Genomic DNA, 18,125 nt, shown 5'->3' on the forward strand with positions numbered 1-18,125 from the left:
ATGAACTTGGGTTGGGTTTTCGTTGACTGAGCTACCGTCATTTGACATGGCAGCTTAATTTGAGGTAAATGATTGAAGCTAATTGAGCGTTTTGATCTTAGATCAACACCAAAGCTCTTGATACCATGTTAAGAATTGAAAATGCAGATTGAATGTTGTTGATGATTGCTTGATCAGTTTTATTACTTAACTGAATTGAGATTTACAATAGCTATGAGCTTTCTTTTATACATCAAATATATAACAACTAATTCTATATTGAGGTAAGACTCCAAATCACTTTTGGAACCACCTTGATAAAAAAGGAAAGCTGCTATTGGTTCTGCTCTATTAGCCGTTTGGATGTGCAGTCTCTATTTCGGGATATGCTGAAACTACTTTCTGATCCCAATAGTCAAATTACCTAAAATGGTAATTTGATTTTTGTTTGACTTTTGTTTGTTGTATTCTAACAATTACGAGATGATTTGGTGGTTACAACTTCATTTTCTCACAAAAATTATTAGGTTCAAATATTGTTAGCGACACATTTCGAAGGTGGTTAGGAAAATGGTCGGTAACAATCATTGAATAACTAAAGTATATTACGTACATATGAGTAAAAGTACTCGTAGTCATCATGTAACTAGGGGCGGAACTTCTTTATGTGTGGAGGGGGTGGTTGCCCCTACTGAAAATTTTATTGTAATTAGCTTTTCAATACTAGTTAAGTTTATAGGTATAGAAAGTAGAGTTTTTTACTCCTTCCACAAGTATATGAAACAAAAATCAGACCCAAACATATAGTTTTATTTTCAGGCACCCTACTCTTATTAGTCATTATTCATACTCTTCTTTATTTTTTTAACCTTTGTATCTTTATTTCTTAAGCCTTTGTTAATTGTATGTGTTTGTATTTTGTACGTATTTATGTAAGACTTATTTTCGCCCCCTTAACTATTATTTTCAAGTTCCGCCACTGCATGTAACATGAACATAACTTTATTTTTCCCGTTTTAAGTTTAAATATAATATAATTGTCTTTTTGTTATTTTGTAATTTTCTATTTTGTCTTTTGAAACATTCAATTCTCAGTTTCTCATTCATATTTTCCCATTCAATTTTGAATATAATTGTCCTTCTGTTATTTTCTATTTTGTCTTTTGAAAGATTCAATTCTCACTTTCTCATCCATTAGCCCCCTTTATATATTTGTTATCGACATTGAATTACTGATATGTATATAAAAACATTATCTAACTTTTATGTTGTTTTTTTTTTCCTTCTAGCTGGTTTAGTTTTCAGTGTTTGTTTGTTATGTACTTGATTAAATTCTTTCGTAGGTTCTCAATAATATAATATTTTTAATTATTTTATTAATCTTAAGTCTTTGTTTTTTTGTTCATAGTTGATCGTTATTGTTTACTCATCTTCTGGTTTTAAATCTCAAAAGGATGTGATGGGGAATGATTCCTAGAGCACTACTAGGTCTCGCTTGCTGATTGGTTATAACTCAATAAAACGAACCAGTACTAAAAGAAAACGTTGGGAACTTACCATAAGTTCTAGGAATATAAAGGGTAAAATTGACATTTAGTAAAAATAAAATCTTCAATCATACGAGAATTAATAGATGAAGGTGCTAACCTTCAATTCCAGCTAGAAACATACTTACTTTATTCATTAATAGATTTTTTTTTTCCTTTCATGATTTTATTTTAAGTTGCCATGTATTCCCTACATCCTCAATTTATTGTCCAATATTTTATTTTAAAATGTACCAAATTAATTATTTACTTTCATAAATAGAAAAAAAATAAGAAGATTAAGTTATGTTATGACATAAATGTATGTTAATAGAATCAAAAGATGAACAAAACGTAAGAATAAAATTGAAAAATAAACAGAAAGCACATACTTTTTATGACATTTTCTTAAACTGTACAATTTTTTTTATCTGGTCATAATATATATGGGACATGGGGTGTATATGATATTCCCATAGTTAAATTACTTTAGGCCCATGTATAGTTATTTATAACTATCAATTGTAAGTGTTTTATGTCACTAAAATGTGTCTAACCTTAAATTTAAGTATATAATCAAAAAAATACATACAATTAATATTTCTTTTAAAGGCAAGTATTTGAAATCACTAATGGGGAATAACCCACTCACCCAAATAATTCCATGCACACACCATATTTGAAATCACTAATGGGGAATAACCCACTCACCCACTCACCTAACCGAGAGACCCGATCTTTAAACCATCTCGAGGAGCAAGCGGATCGGGCCGAAACCCTGAATTACGGGTCGGTAAAACCTCCCCGGAATCATTCTATAAATCGGGTTAATATTTTGTAATGTTTTGAGTGAGGGGACTCCAACTTTAGACCTCTCACCTACATTCAATACACAAAGTCTTGAACATACCACTAGACCACAAGAGCGGATACAAATACCAGTAGTATACTCTGAAATATCCATATAAACAAAAACGAGTCAAAGAATCAAAGTATCAAAGTCGGCCATCTTATTCAATTCTATGCACAATTAAAAAATAAATAATGTATTTTAAAACAAACTTAGTTTCACTAGTACTACTCGTGTGGTGTTATAGTATAATATAACATAATATAATATATAAAATATACAATATAATATAATATAATATAATACGGTGCATGCAGATTGAATAGGATCTGTATGGAGAAAGTTCTAAGGTCGTAACAAAAACTTCTGGCGACATTGTAATGGTCTATGGTGGTTCTACGACGGAGTAGCTTAAAAACTTCAAATTAGGACACGAAAATACTTCAGAAAGCTTCCTTGAATAATTTCTAACCTTTATGTAATATTACTTTTTCAATATAGCGACCGCATCATTCAAACGAATTCGATCTTTGAGTAAAACTTTTCGAACACAACATCGCATCAAAAGGGGATCAAATGAGTGTATTATTCAAGGTGCCTTACTTTTTGCAAACCCTAAATGCACTTACATGTTTATTTTTACTTCCTATCATCTAACAACACTTAATTTAATTTAACAGCATCTTGAGATCATCCACAGAAAACTAAACCACCATCATTTTTCACAGTTGCATAACCCGCTCCCAACTGTTGCCTTGGAGGAAACGCGGACCAATCCGAAAGCATGTCCGGTAAAAGCGCTCTCCCCGCTGCCCCACAATGCGATGTGTGAAAGACGACCTTGGGTGAAATTCAAGATTAAGGGATATCATTGTGTGAAATGTTACCACCCATAATATCGAACTCCGAACCTCTAACAACACAATGATATATAGCAACACTTAATATTGATCTCTAGGCTTACAAAGTTTATTATTACACTAGAATCACTAGAATCAATTAGATCTTCAAGTTATTTGATCATGTATATATTTTCCATAGGGTCAATATGCTTGTTCAATACGTAAAAAGGGGGTTTAAGGATCTTAGAACAAGGCTCTCCGGTCCGACTACCGTGAATAATCCTGGCCGACATGATGATGTCGACGGGGTGGCCAAGTGATTAAGTCCACCTTCGATAACGGTCGTTGATCAGAAGGCCCCTAGCAAGGTTGTAGGTGCTAGCCAATAAGAAACTAACCTGTAAACCTTGAGAAGATGAATGATGGTAGCTTGCTACGTAGGATGTGTAGTAGGTGATGGTTACGTAATGTTGGTTACGTAATGTTGGTTATCCCTAGAATGATGATTAGGGTTTATATATATAGGCAAACCCTAATTCTAGAACCATCCAAGATAATGATAATCTCGCCCATAACTAACTCCCCCGAATCACGGATATAATTATGGAAAAGATATTGACTTGATGACCAAGTAACCGCCGTACCGGGAACCAAGGCATTGGATACATCACCGCATGCCGCATACCGCATACAAGGTACACGCATACGCATGCTAGCGAGTGCCCGCATACGGATGGAATGCGCATGCGGGTTGCGGTATCATTATGTCCCCCCAGTTTGATGTTATATGACGCAAGACATATGATATCAAACTATTAAGCGAAAAATAAAAAACAAGAAAACGAGTAGCATTAAATTTTCCGCGTGCATCTCGAGGTCATTAAATGCCTGTCACTGTCGCAGAAGCCCATTCGGCTGACAAGACGTAAAGTGGCAGTTGGCAGGCGCGTGTTAGCCACGGCTCAACTTTGGACACATCAAACTGACATCCACGCGCGTGCAAAAGATGTCGAACGTTGATTGCGTTACACGTGTACAACCACGATGAAACTGTTTCACCCCATGACTCCCAACCTCCACTATAAATAAACCCAATTCAGCCTCATTTCTACTTTTCTGCCTCAAGCTTCTCCGATACGCTGCGAAATCAATTCCGATCAAATCCCAAATATTCCGGCCAACTTCAAAAGGTTAGTTACTCTTCAATCACTCAAAGAAAATGACTAAAGCCAATGAGACTTATGTAGATAGTGTAGAGTCGATAATTGAGCAAAAACACATAGATTCTTTAGTGAAACAATACCCACCGTTAGCACAGTACAATCCGGTGCCTCCCCAGTCTAATCAACGTGCCCACAAACCGCCGGAGAATAAGGTAGCCATATATGAGCATGCGTTTAAACATGGCAATTTTAGGGTGCCACCTTCCGACTTCTTTTTAGGCGTTCTAGATCATTTAGGCATAGGACTAGGGCAATTACACCCTTACGCAATAGGGAAAATAGTGTTGTTTGAGATGTGGTGCATTGCGCTAAACAAGGTACCATTAGTGAAGGTATTCTGTCATTTATACCGCCTAGCCAATCATCATAAGTCGTGGTTTAGTTTCTTCGCCCATCAGAACTTTACGAAAACCCCCAAATCGAACGCGGGTCACTGGAAAGAAACGTTCTTTTTTATTGACCAATCTGTTGTGGGAGCCACGTTTCCGCAAACACTTGTCCGGTGCGAAAGCATGGCTAAGGATGTGAACAAAACCCCCGTCCTTGATGACGAGGAAACGAAGTTGTTAGCGGAGTGCGCTAATGCACAGCTTGTGCACCGATCATATGGGAATGTTATGCTGCGGTTGGGAAAGATATCCGCGCACTGGCCATGGGAGAACATGCGTCCAGCCATAATCGCGCCGAATGGCAAGGGTAGGAATAGTATAAATGCATATGAATATATAACCACTAGCGTATATGAAACGACCCGTCAAAGTACACTTGACGACCATCGTTATCTTGGTCCCACAACTTGATCATAACTCTATATGAATTTAATAAATAACCTTGCATTCTTTATTTAAAAATGATTTCCTATAAAGGAAACCTATCAAAATATGTAAGTTTAGAAAAACCATACATTATTACTTAACCAAAAGTTGACCAAAACAAAGTCAACAACAACCACTATTAAATGTATCAAAATAGAATGCAAGTTATTGTTTAACAAAAGCTGCCATCATAAATATGTAGACTCTCTAAGCACAGCAGAAGCAATCAATCATGAACCTGAGAATAAAACATGCGAGTAACTGTCAACAAAAATGTTGAGTGAATTATAGGTTTAATATTGCAAACAATATTTAATTTAAACCATAAAAATTTATGTTTGAAAACATAAAAACTCCTTTTTGGACCACAAAATTATATGCTCGAAAACATATAAAAACATTATTCCATTTTTCGTGAGCCACCTGGTAACCACTTAACCATTTATTTACCCTTTCCAAACACAATATATATACACTGAACAAGTGTATCTTCAACTAATTACGAAGTACTAAACATTCCGATTATAAATTGCTAGTGCGACTAGCTCGAAATGGGGTTGTCAAACCCGATAGATCTATCCGTAGGATTCGCGTTCACCAGTAGAAACCAGTGATTACAGTTACCAGACTAGGAAATATTTTTGTTCAACTCACAATGAATAATTTAAATCAACTTCCACTTGTGTCCAAATTATAAAATAAATTGCATGTATTCTCATCCCAAAAGAGTTAAAATAGAAAATGGGACTATAACTCACCTTAAAGCAAATGAAGGTAACCACACAAAAATGCGAACAACAAATGAAGTAAATGATCAAGAATGATCACAATGCCGACCTATAAATAAAGCAGGTCGATATAAATAACTAACTTAGGTCAAGTCTTAGTATGATAGCTATAGTACTTGTTGCAAGTAGACATAGAACAATACTCAACATGCATCGGTTTGATCGGAACAGCGTACGGACACACACTTCCTATTTTTAGAAAGTTTCTATTTTTAGCAGGTTTCCATTTTTGGAAAGTTTCTATTTTTGGAAAGTTTCTATTATTGGAAAGTTTCTATTTTTGAAAAGTTTCCAAATTTAGAAAGTTTTCATATTTAGAATGTTTCTATTTTTAGAAAGTTTTTGAGTTAGGAAGGTTTCCTTAATTAGAAAGTCAACAAAAGTCAACTGAAAGTCAAAGTCAATCGAAAGTCAACTCAAAAGTCAACCTTGGTCAAACATAGTCAACATTAATTTTAAAAGTGTAAGTTGTAATAATAATATAAGTTATAATATTAATTAAAGTTAAATATGTATAATTATGTCATAACATAAGTTTAATTAAATTAAAATGAATTAATAAAGTTAACATAAGTTTAAATGATATAATTAATATAACATAAGTATTTAATTAATTAATTAAATATTAGTCATAATATAAGTATTATTAATTAATAATAAGTTTTAAATCATATCATAAGTATTATTAATTAATAATGAATTATTAATCATATCATAAGTTTCTAATTATAATTATTAAACCATAAGTATTTAATAATTAAATTATAATTACATAATAACTAAGCCTTATAATAATTAAATAATTAATTAATCCTTATTATAAGTCTTATAATAATAATCTCATAATATAAGTTTAATACTTATCATAAGTATTTTCCATTAATAATAAAAGTATTATTAATCATAAGTTTAATTAAAAGTTTAATTAAATCATAAGTAATTAAATAATGATATAATAAATATATATCATAAGTCTTAAATTATAATAATTACTTTTTATATCATAAGTAATTTAATAATAATGAAAATAATTATTTATATCATAAGTTTTAATAATTAACCATAAGTTTTAATTAAAAGTTCATCGGGTCGTATCTTGAGCCCCGGGTGTCGGTTTTCCGCGAGCCTTATATATATATATATATATATATATATATATATATATATATATATATATATATATATATATATATATATCCGCCTAATCAAACCACCCAACACATTCGTGCACTCAAGAACACACCAAGAATAGTAACCAAGTCGTGATGATCAGCCATTACACAACTTGGAACTTTAATTCGTTTCAAAACACGTTTTAGTCATAACGGGTGATCCGTGGCTCGGATTTAGATGACTCGAACATGAAAGTTCATCCCATCATCAATCCTAACACACTAGTACACCCTAAAGACTCCAAAATTGGTCACAAAGTCGGATCAAACCTGGTTCAAATCGTTTTCACAATTTAATCCCAACAAAACACCATTTTAATCATATCTAGAGTTCCGAAAATCGAAATGACATGAATTCGGAGTCTAAAATTAATGTCTTGATGAGAGGAACTCATCTAGATACTTTAATTTCACTTTTATATTAGTTACATAAACAGAAATGAACGAAAATGCTGCTGTCCCAAATTAATCAAACCGAAAACATGAATTAACGAGCATTTCTACGCATACAATCAACAATACAATAACATATAAGCACTATAGCATCAATATAAGATCAAAATAAATAAAAATAAATAAGAATTGAAAAGTTAGGGTTCATGATTATACCCAAATCAAAAATTAAGAAGAAGGATGATGTAGAACGCGAAACGGTGAATCCGATTATGTAGATGATCTTGAGAAATGATGAACAATTGATTGTTTCATCTTGTTGGCCAATTTAGCTGATGATGATGGTAAAAATTCGTTCCAAATAAGTGAGGGAGGAAGAGAGGATGTTTGCAAGGGTTAGGTTTAGGGAAAAAAAAATGAGGAAGTGAAATTGAAAATGAGAAAATGAAAAATGGGGAGGGGGCTCCCATTTTGGCCGAAATTTTGATGGTGTGGGCCCCTTTTTGGCTGAAATTTGATAAATGAAAGAAGTCTTGTGGCCCGAATGCCCGAACGAACCCGAAACGCGAAAACACCGTTACGCGATTAAAATTTCGGAGAGATAACATATACGCGACAAATAAAATATATATACACACTATATATGATCATATGACATCAAAATATCATATTTAAAATAATTTGGATTTAAAAATCCCAAAAGTTTGACCGTTGGTTTGAAAATCGAAAAGATTCGCCGGATAGAAATCCACGACACGTAGAAACGTACAACTTAAAATATGAATACAAATATTCACATAACACATAATAATTAATATATTATTACAAAAATAATAATATAGATCATAGAAATGACGTGGCACGAATAACAATTAACGGATGTTAAATAATAAACGGTAAAAGATAACGGAAAAAGTAGGGTCGTGACAGTATACATATATGTTCTAATATTGCGCATATGTTTGCAGAGATGAAGATGAAGAAAGTGCTCACCGTGGAGGAGATTGCAGCTATCTCTTTTCGCAAGCAAAATATAAACGAACCTCTTGAGCAGGAGAAGACCGGGGAGAATGAGGTGTCCGCTCCCGCTACCTCGAAGCTCCCTAAACTAAGCAAAAGAAGAAAAAGCATACTCCTAAACAAAAGGAGGACATGCGAAATGACAACTTTGTCCCCGTCGATCCAGCATCCGCAGATCTACCTCCTCCTACCACCGGTAAGCATCGCTTTTCTTGCGCAAACACCGCACAATTAACTTCATGTGCTAACAAGTTACTGATTTGCAGAGCATATTGAGGAGACGCATCAGACGCCGCCGCAGGCAAATTCGGACCTTGAGGCTACCGCCACGTCCAGGGACAGGGCGATACACCTTGACTCCGATTCTACACCAATCCCACCACACGGTAGCTTTCGATTGGCAAATCTGGCGCAGCTCACCCAGTCCTCTGCTGAAAATGCCGCAGAGCAGTCCGCCTTTCTGCAACAAATTTTTTCGGCTGAGTTCCGCAATCAATTAGCCGCACTGCCCTTCCACCAAGCACACAATGCCTTCATTCAAAACGGCCTTGTGTTTTTTGGTATGTTCGCAGATCAAGCACGCCGTGCCACTAATCTGTACCAGGTGGCCGTGCGAAAAGAAAAAGAGCTTGGATTGCTGCAGGCTGGTGTCGACCAGGTAAAGAAAGACAAGCATGACGTGGAAGAGGCACGTAAGGCTATGGAGGCGACTGCGGCGGAGATAAAAACCGCGCTGATTGAGGAAAGGAAGAAGAACCGCGAGCTGGTGGGAGCGGTTGACCAAGCGAAAGGGGAGACGGAGCGCATGCGGTTGGAACTAGAAAGGGTGCGCAGGGAAATGGACGACGCGGTGACTGGCCGCGAGCTGGCAGAGGCAGACTTGTCAAAGCTTCGCACCTCCCTTCCTGTCATTGCGCAAAAGGTAATGTAGTCGGGGCCCGTCACTGAAAAGTTCAATGCCTACGTCGATGCAGTGAAAGAGCATGACCGCAACAAGGTGATGCTTTAGGTGATCAAAGGCTGCGACCTCACGCTACCGTACCCTGAAGTTGTGCGGAAAAATTTGAAAGAGGGTACAGCTGAGGCGCTCCTAGAAGCTGAGCAGGCCATCCAGTCCATCCCGATCCCCTTAGTAGAAGCTTTCGCTACGGATCCCAATATGCCAATTGATGGGTTTCTCAAGGAAGATTTTTAATTTGAACACTTTAATTCTCATGCAAACTAATGCGAGAGTAATTATGCACAAGCAAACCAATGCTTGTATATTTAAGTTGACTTAGCAGCCATCTAGTCTGCGTGGCGCTTGGTTAGGGGAAAGCCAATTCCCTTCACCTACCATTAATGTCTAGCCTTGTAACCAAATAGGCTTCTGCCGCGCGGGGGCTAGAGGACACCTCTTAAGTAGGCAGGAACCGCATAAAAAAAGAAAGATATATACAACAAAAGTATGCACGAGTAAATATTTTAATTGGCATTAACCATGATTACAACCGCGACACATCCAAACGGACGTAAATTATGTGACGACCCGGAAATTTCCGACCAAATTTAAACTTTAATCTTTATATGTTTCCGACACGATAAGTAAAGTTTGTTAAATTGAATATCAAAAATTCTAAACTGTGTTCATGCATTCATTTAACCTCGACCATATTCCAATGATTCACGAACCATTATATGAACGGATATGATTATATATGTATATGTATATATATATTACAACTTGAAAACGTTAACAAAGTATTAGACGTATAATACTTTACATAAACGTATTTGTTTCAAAATATATTTAGAATAATTATCGATGGAATTAAAAGATAATATCAAAAGATTGAAATATCAAATACATTGAATTATGATTTCGAGTCTCTATTGAGAGGTGCACTTTGATTTAGAAAAACCTTTCCTTTTTAACTATATTCGGAATAAATGGTAAAGTGATCTTCGAGTAAGGACAAAGTGTCAAGTAGTGAGAGCAAGTCAGATTGGTGGAAATTTCTGTTAAATTCCAATACATGCCTTACAATAATTGCCTCGTAACTTTTGATAAGATAAATTAATTAACCTTCATATTAGGTATTGTGAAATTGAAATTAGGGATTATAGGTAAATTAGAGAATAGATATTGACAAGTTAAATAAATCGACATTTACATTAAGATGATTCCTTACATTTGATTTTCCTTTAGACTTAATCCTACGAGTCATGATTAAACTGAAAGTTAAAACCTTGAAACCTGATATGATTTATATATGATTTTTACTTTCATAAATGAAAACGTCATTTCGATATAATAGAGTTTTTAAGAACGTCTTATGACATAACAACTTCTACTATTATAACCTTTGTGATAAAATGATTTGGAATATAAAGTAATTAGAATATTAAAATGTCTTTGTAAACGTTTTATATAAATAAAGTATATCAATTTTAAACTTTAAAAATAGAAATTTTACGAAATAGTAATTCTTGATATTTAAACAATTCCTAAATACATAAATTTTGAATATCATTAGTTTTGAAAAACTATATATTAAGTAAAGAGTTCAAACTTATATTTTGAAATGAAAATATATATTTTAACTTAGTCATAAAACGTCCTGATTTAAAATAATATATTTTGACAAACAAAGAGTCACTGATTTATAGAAGCAAATGACCACAACACTCAATTTTACAAGTTACATTTATCACAAAATAATTTATTGATGAGTAAGTCAAATTATTAATAAGGGTACACGTCGCGTAACGTAAAAGGCTAGTTTTCTAAACGTACGAAAATGCGTTCGAAAAACCGAAAGTGGTACATGAGTCGAGTGACAACGTCCATCTCATTTGAGTAAAAATTACATTTTTACCATGAACGAGAGTATAATATAATATTTAATTAATTCTAAAGATTTAATATATTATATATTAAATATTATATATTTATAACATATGTTGCAAATGAGTGTCGGTAGAGATTTAAATGTATACCAGCTATCTTTAACGATCATGCGATCGCATGCTAAAATCATACACATCCCATGCGATCGCATGGGATGGATGGATTGGTCATATGGCTATAAAAAGCATGTTTACTTCGTATATTAAACACACACATGCACGACTACATATTACTCCCTATATGTTGTTTATAATTATATTATTATTATTATTATAGAAATTAGTAATATTATTAATCTTATTAATATTAGTATTATGAGTGATATTATTGAGTATTATACATAAAATATTACGACGAGGTCATGAGCGAGCTATTTCAAAACTGGTTTTCGAGTACGATAGGCCTAAGGAAATTATGGTTTATAGCTATGGAGGTGATGGGTATGGTTCATGGGTATGCTCGTGAGGTCAATCTAGTGTTTATCATCTTCGTTGCGTTTACGTACCTTTCCTGCAATATTGAATCTCAATATTGATACGTAAGCACTCATAATTTAATTTTTACTTATTAATAGTGTATCCCTGACTAGTGCTCGAGTATATAGGATTATGCATGCTTGTAATTTTGACATTGTCGTTAGGTAGGTTATGTTGAATCCTAAATTAGTTACATATGCGGTTGAGATAAGGTATAAGATATGCATGTCATTGGAAAGCTAGCGAAAAATTAAGAACTTTTCATTTAGATATCGAATGGTGTCGATGAACGGATTTGAAGTTATAGTCAATTGAAATTTTGTATTATTATTAAAAATGATTATTATTATTATCGTCGTTATTATCGTCGTTCTAGTATTTATCTAATTATTATTATTATTATTATTATTATTATTATTATTATTATTATTATTATTATTATTGTTGTTGTTGTTGTTATTATTATTATTATTATCATTAACAATAAAAGGTATTATCATTAAAAATTGTTATTTTATTATTATTACTATTGTTACTATCGTAAAAGTTATAATTAGTATTATTATTATCATTAAAATAGTTATTAGTATTATCATTAATATTACCATAATATTTATTATTATTAATATTATTATAATGAAAACTAATATTAGTAACACCTAATTATTATGATTACCATTATTATCATTAATATGAACACCATATAAAAGACGATTAAAAGCTATTAAATGAATCGATTGGGAAATAATGAGTATGAGTATCATGATGAAATTAAAATATTGTAAGATATTGATTTAAATAAAATTATCGTTCTTATTATTTTCATTCTTACTATTATTATTAAAATTATCGTTAATATTAAAACTATCATTTTAACAAAAATTATCATTTTAATAGAAATGTCATTGTTATTATAAAATATCATTATTATTATCATTTTAAATAAAATTATTATTTTAAAGTTAATATTAAAAAGTATCGTAAATATTAACGTTATCATAATTAGAATTATCATTTTATCATAATATCATTTTTTTTAGTAAATATAAATATAGATATTTTATTAGTAGAATAATAATAACTATTATTACAAAATAATGCAACTTCTAATTGTTATTGTTATTATCGATATTATTTTATCAAATAAATATGTAATACAAAGATATTTTATTACACGTAATATATTTACATTAATATTATCTATCGTTATATTAAATGAACTTTATAAATTTTACTACTTAAGATATAAAAAAAAAGTAAATTTTTATCATATATAAATTTTGAATATGAATTTTTTCTTAACAAATGACTTTTATTATTTACTTTCATAAAACCGGTTAAAAATATTAAATATATATAAAACGACGATATTTAAGTTATATGATAATCATGTATGAATTTTGGAAATCATTTTGGGTCAAGTTGTCTTTTTGTTGACTGTTGCATATAAGTCTCGAGCATTAGGATTGTGATACACTATGACTTGACCTAATTTGTTAGACAAATATTGACCAACACACATATATATATAATTAATTTAGGTTCGTGAATCCGAGGCCAACCTTGCACTTGTTCAATGACGTTATATGTATTTTTATTACGAAATACAATAGGTGAGTTTCATTTGCCTTTTTACCCTTTATATTTCTGGGCTGAGAATACATGCGGAATTTTTATAAATGTTTTACGAAATAGACACAAGTAATTGAAACTACATTATATGGTTGAATGATCGAAGCCGAATATTCCCCTTTTGCTTGGTAGCCTAAGAATTTGGGAACATCACTAATTTTGAGAATTAGTGCACCCCTAATTGACGCGAATCCTAAAGATAAATCTATTGGGCCTAACAAACCCCATCCAAAGTACCGGATGCTTTAGTACTTTGAGTTTTCATATCATGTCCGATGGATGTCCCAAAATGATGGGGATATTCTTACATGCATCTTATTAATGTCGGTTACCAGGTGTTCAATTCATATGAATGATTTTTGTCTCTATGCATGGGACGTATATTTATGAGAAATGAAAATGAAATTCTTGTGGTCTATTAAAATGATGAAAATGATCGATTATGATAAACTAAAGAACTCACCAACCTTTTGGTTGACACTTGAAAGCATGTTTATTCTCAGGTATTAAAGAAATCTTCCGCTGTGCATTAGCTCATTTTAAGGATATTATTGGGAGTCATTCATGGTATATTTCGAAAGACGTTGCATTCGATTCGTTGAGTTCATCAAGATTATTATTAGGTCAATTATAGTTGAATGTATTATGAAATGGTATGCATGTCGTCAACTTTCATTGTAAAGAAAGTTTGTCTTTTAAAAACGAATGCAATGTTTGTAAAATGTATCATATAGAGGTCAATTACCTTGCGATGTAATCATATGTTATTGTATTCGTTCTTATGGATTAGGACGGGTCTTTACATATGGTATCAGAGCGGTGGTCTTAGCGAACCAGGTCTGCATTAGTGTGTCTAACTGATAAGTTGTTAGGATGCATTAGTGAGTCTGAACTTCGACCGTGTCTGCATGTCAAAAGTTTTGCTTATCATTTCTAGTCGAAAATCATCTGCTTATCATCCTTAGGAAATTACCTGCTTATCATTATTAGTCTGGACACATCTTGCTACATTAATTGCATGAGTAGTGTATAGAAAAAATTCGTATCTTAGCGTATCTGCTAAATCATATCTTATCGTATCCGTTACTTTAAACTTTGCCAGACATATTCCGTAAATTCCTCCGTAATCTACGAAATCTTTTGCTCTATTTATATACAGATATTCTATGTAACTAGAATACCACCCGATAACCGGAAAATCATTTTATATCGAAAAATCCTTTATTCAATCGTACGAAATGGAATTCGTCGTTAGTTCAAGTCCCTCACATTCCGAAATGGAATCCCACTTCAGCCCCGAAAGCAGTGTGACCGGAATGGATCAACCAATCATCCATCATCTATTCTGGATGAATTGGGGATGGGTTCGTAGCCTCCTCAATCATTGGAGACAAGAAGAAGGTGATCCCTTCCATCCACCACATTGCCCTCTTGACGAAGAACCTGATGCACTTACCGGCGAACCAATCCGAAACACCATTTTCTCTCTCATTTCCAGAGTATCTCATCACGATTATATACTACATCAAATTCTAGATTTTATTTATCCGCTCGTCCGAACCGACAATCACCCCGGTGTAATAGAAGAAGTCAACGAGCTTCGCGCTCGGGTAGTGGCTTTGGAGAATATGGTGCAAAGATTACAAACACCAGCAGCAGCACCAGCAGCATAACCAGTACCACCATCATCAACGCCAACAGTACCATTACCACCTCCAACCACAACCGCGTCGTAAACCTCAACTTCACAATCTGTCCCACGAGCATCAACGTCATACGCACCATGGATACCAAGGGGTACCAACAACAATAACTGACAAAGTATTAATTCATAACTTCATTGGAGAAACATTCCGCGGCGATTATGTAATCTCTAAAGTCTTAGAGATTATCTAATCTAGCCCTAACCATAAATCAGTTAAGCGAACCAAAATGATAGAAGGAAGAGTAGAAACCCTGACAAAAATGGTGTGTGGTTAACAAGCTAACTTGTTTTACCAACAACATCATCAGTACCGTCAGCGTCACCAGCATCGTCAGTGCAGTCAGCATCAGAATCAACAACACCTATAACATCACAAACTCCGTCAGTTCAAGAATCACTGTGGACATCATTACGAATCAATAACGCGTATATTGTATCAACTAGTTATGAAGAATTAACTCATTCCCTCTGAAGAAATTATATGTATATTTTATGTATATATATTTTGAAATAAAAATAAATCTTTCCGTGCTAAACTATTGTGTGTGAATCTTAACTACTCGGTTAATTCATATTACAAATATGCAATAATGTACGTCCTTCGCCCGCAACTTAACCATCGTTAACTACAATCTCTGTCTCAATTCAACAAATTCCAATTCATAATAAATCAAGTATATATTTGATTTTACACTTTCATCATCGATGTACCCGAAACTTTTCAGATAACATCATTCGTACTTTGCGAAGTTCACAAGAATTTAACGAAAACGAACATCACGCCTCAACAAATAACGAAGTATTGATTCATAATTTCAATATTATTGAAGAAATACTTATGTAATCTCTAAAACCTTTAAGGGATTATTCAATTCTAGTTCCAACCGTAAATCGAATAAATTTAATTTAGTATTAACTCATTAAAATCTATGTTACATCTGAAGAGAATATATACATATATATTTTCATAAAGACTGTAATAAAATTCTTTTGTACAAAATATTAATTGTGAAATTTTTTTAACGGGTAGGTAATACCCGAGATATATATATATATATATATATATATATATATATATATATATATATATATATATATATATATATATATATATATATATATATATATATATATATATATATATATATATATTCATAATTAATATGTTACATTCTCCGAATCTGATTAAGCAAATTATCAAATATACTTCCTACTTTTACAATAATATACATTCTTTCATAGAAAACAAAACAACCATACTCATTCAAACTCAATTACATATTCTGATTTTGAAACCTCAGAATTCAATTCGAGATATAACCGGTACCATCACTTTTAGATTCCTACATCTTTCAAAGCTATACTTTGACTTTAAAACTGTGTTAGAACATCAAATGTATATTAACGATTACAATCTGTGTTCAAACCCTTCGAAAATTTCTGAAGACACTTCAAATAATGAGCAATCGAGATGATGATCCAACCACATATTACCCATAGTTATGTACTTAAAAAGCTCTCGAAACCAAAGTCATAATTCAACACATATCTGTGTCAGATCCTTTAGCATTTATTAGCAAAAATAACTTTGCAATTCCTTTTCAAAGTAGCAAATTCTATCACAGCTCCCGCAAGACAACATCGATTTTTCATTCGGAGTAGCCTTATTATAATCTTGTTATATATGATTACCCTTTTGTTACCGGAGAACCTTTCATGTTCCACCACATTAGTAATAAACTTATTCACAACTTCACTGATCTTTGACCTTCCGAAGAATCATTATATTTACCGAAAACCCATCATTTACTCATTCGCATCTTGTAACGAGAATTGCCATACGAATCATTGAGAATTAGCAATCAGTATTTTGAAATCTCGTAGCATGTCTACGCCAACAGTTATATGTGTATATATAACGTCTATCTTCTGGACTTAATTTGAATGTGAAGTTTCTGAAAAACACTCCGAACTACGAATTGGTTCTCCGAAAATGGAAAAATGCTGATGAAGCAGCAAAAAAACTATAAACGACTTTAACAGTAAAAGTTTGATGATAATGAATAAGTGTGCTGGCAAAGCGCAGAAAAAGAGAAGTCTTGGAACTGGAAACCGGATTGAGCAAAGTATGAAGGAGGCTGTGGACAAATCACAAAGACTGAACCTGACTTCAAAGAATCTAAATGATTCAGTATCTGCTGAAGTCAATAACGAATACCTTGCTCCTGACTCTAAACCCCTGCGTACAATATTCTTCATCATCCTCTGATATTAGAAATTCTAAGATATCATCGTATCTTTCATTATAAATATCCTCCATATTTCTGAAGATATTTCCATAAATATCCTCATCTAAAATTATTTATCCTCTCGCGTTATCTGTATCACATCATAAATGAAACTGTTTAGTTTCTAAATTCTGAACCCTTCGAGTTTGAAGTAAGAATGTTTTTGAAGTAATGTTGGGAACTAAAGCATGAGTTAGTATAATATAATGACACTTGATCAACGTGATTATATTACAGTAAGTCATGCTGAGTTTCTAAATGGGACGTGATGATTCACAGATCATAACGTCATCATGTGTCATGTTACACGACTCTCGTATTCTATTTAACCTCTAAAAATATCAAGAAAATATTTCTTGATGATTCGGTCTTTTTCAGGATATTCTGGTAATTTGACAAATTAAAATCGTGCCATTTCAATTTCCTTCTTAGAACATTAACTATGTTCATTCCGAAATTCATATCTACAAATTCTGGACCATTACAAGCGGTGTTTAATCTCAAAAAGAAGAAACGAAAGGACAAA

The sequence above is a fragment of the Rutidosis leptorrhynchoides genome, chromosome 3, assembly GCF_046630445.1.
Source record: "Rutidosis leptorrhynchoides isolate AG116_Rl617_1_P2 chromosome 3, CSIRO_AGI_Rlap_v1, whole genome shotgun sequence".
Taxonomy (NCBI): Eukaryota; Viridiplantae; Streptophyta; class Magnoliopsida; order Asterales; family Asteraceae; genus Rutidosis; species Rutidosis leptorrhynchoides.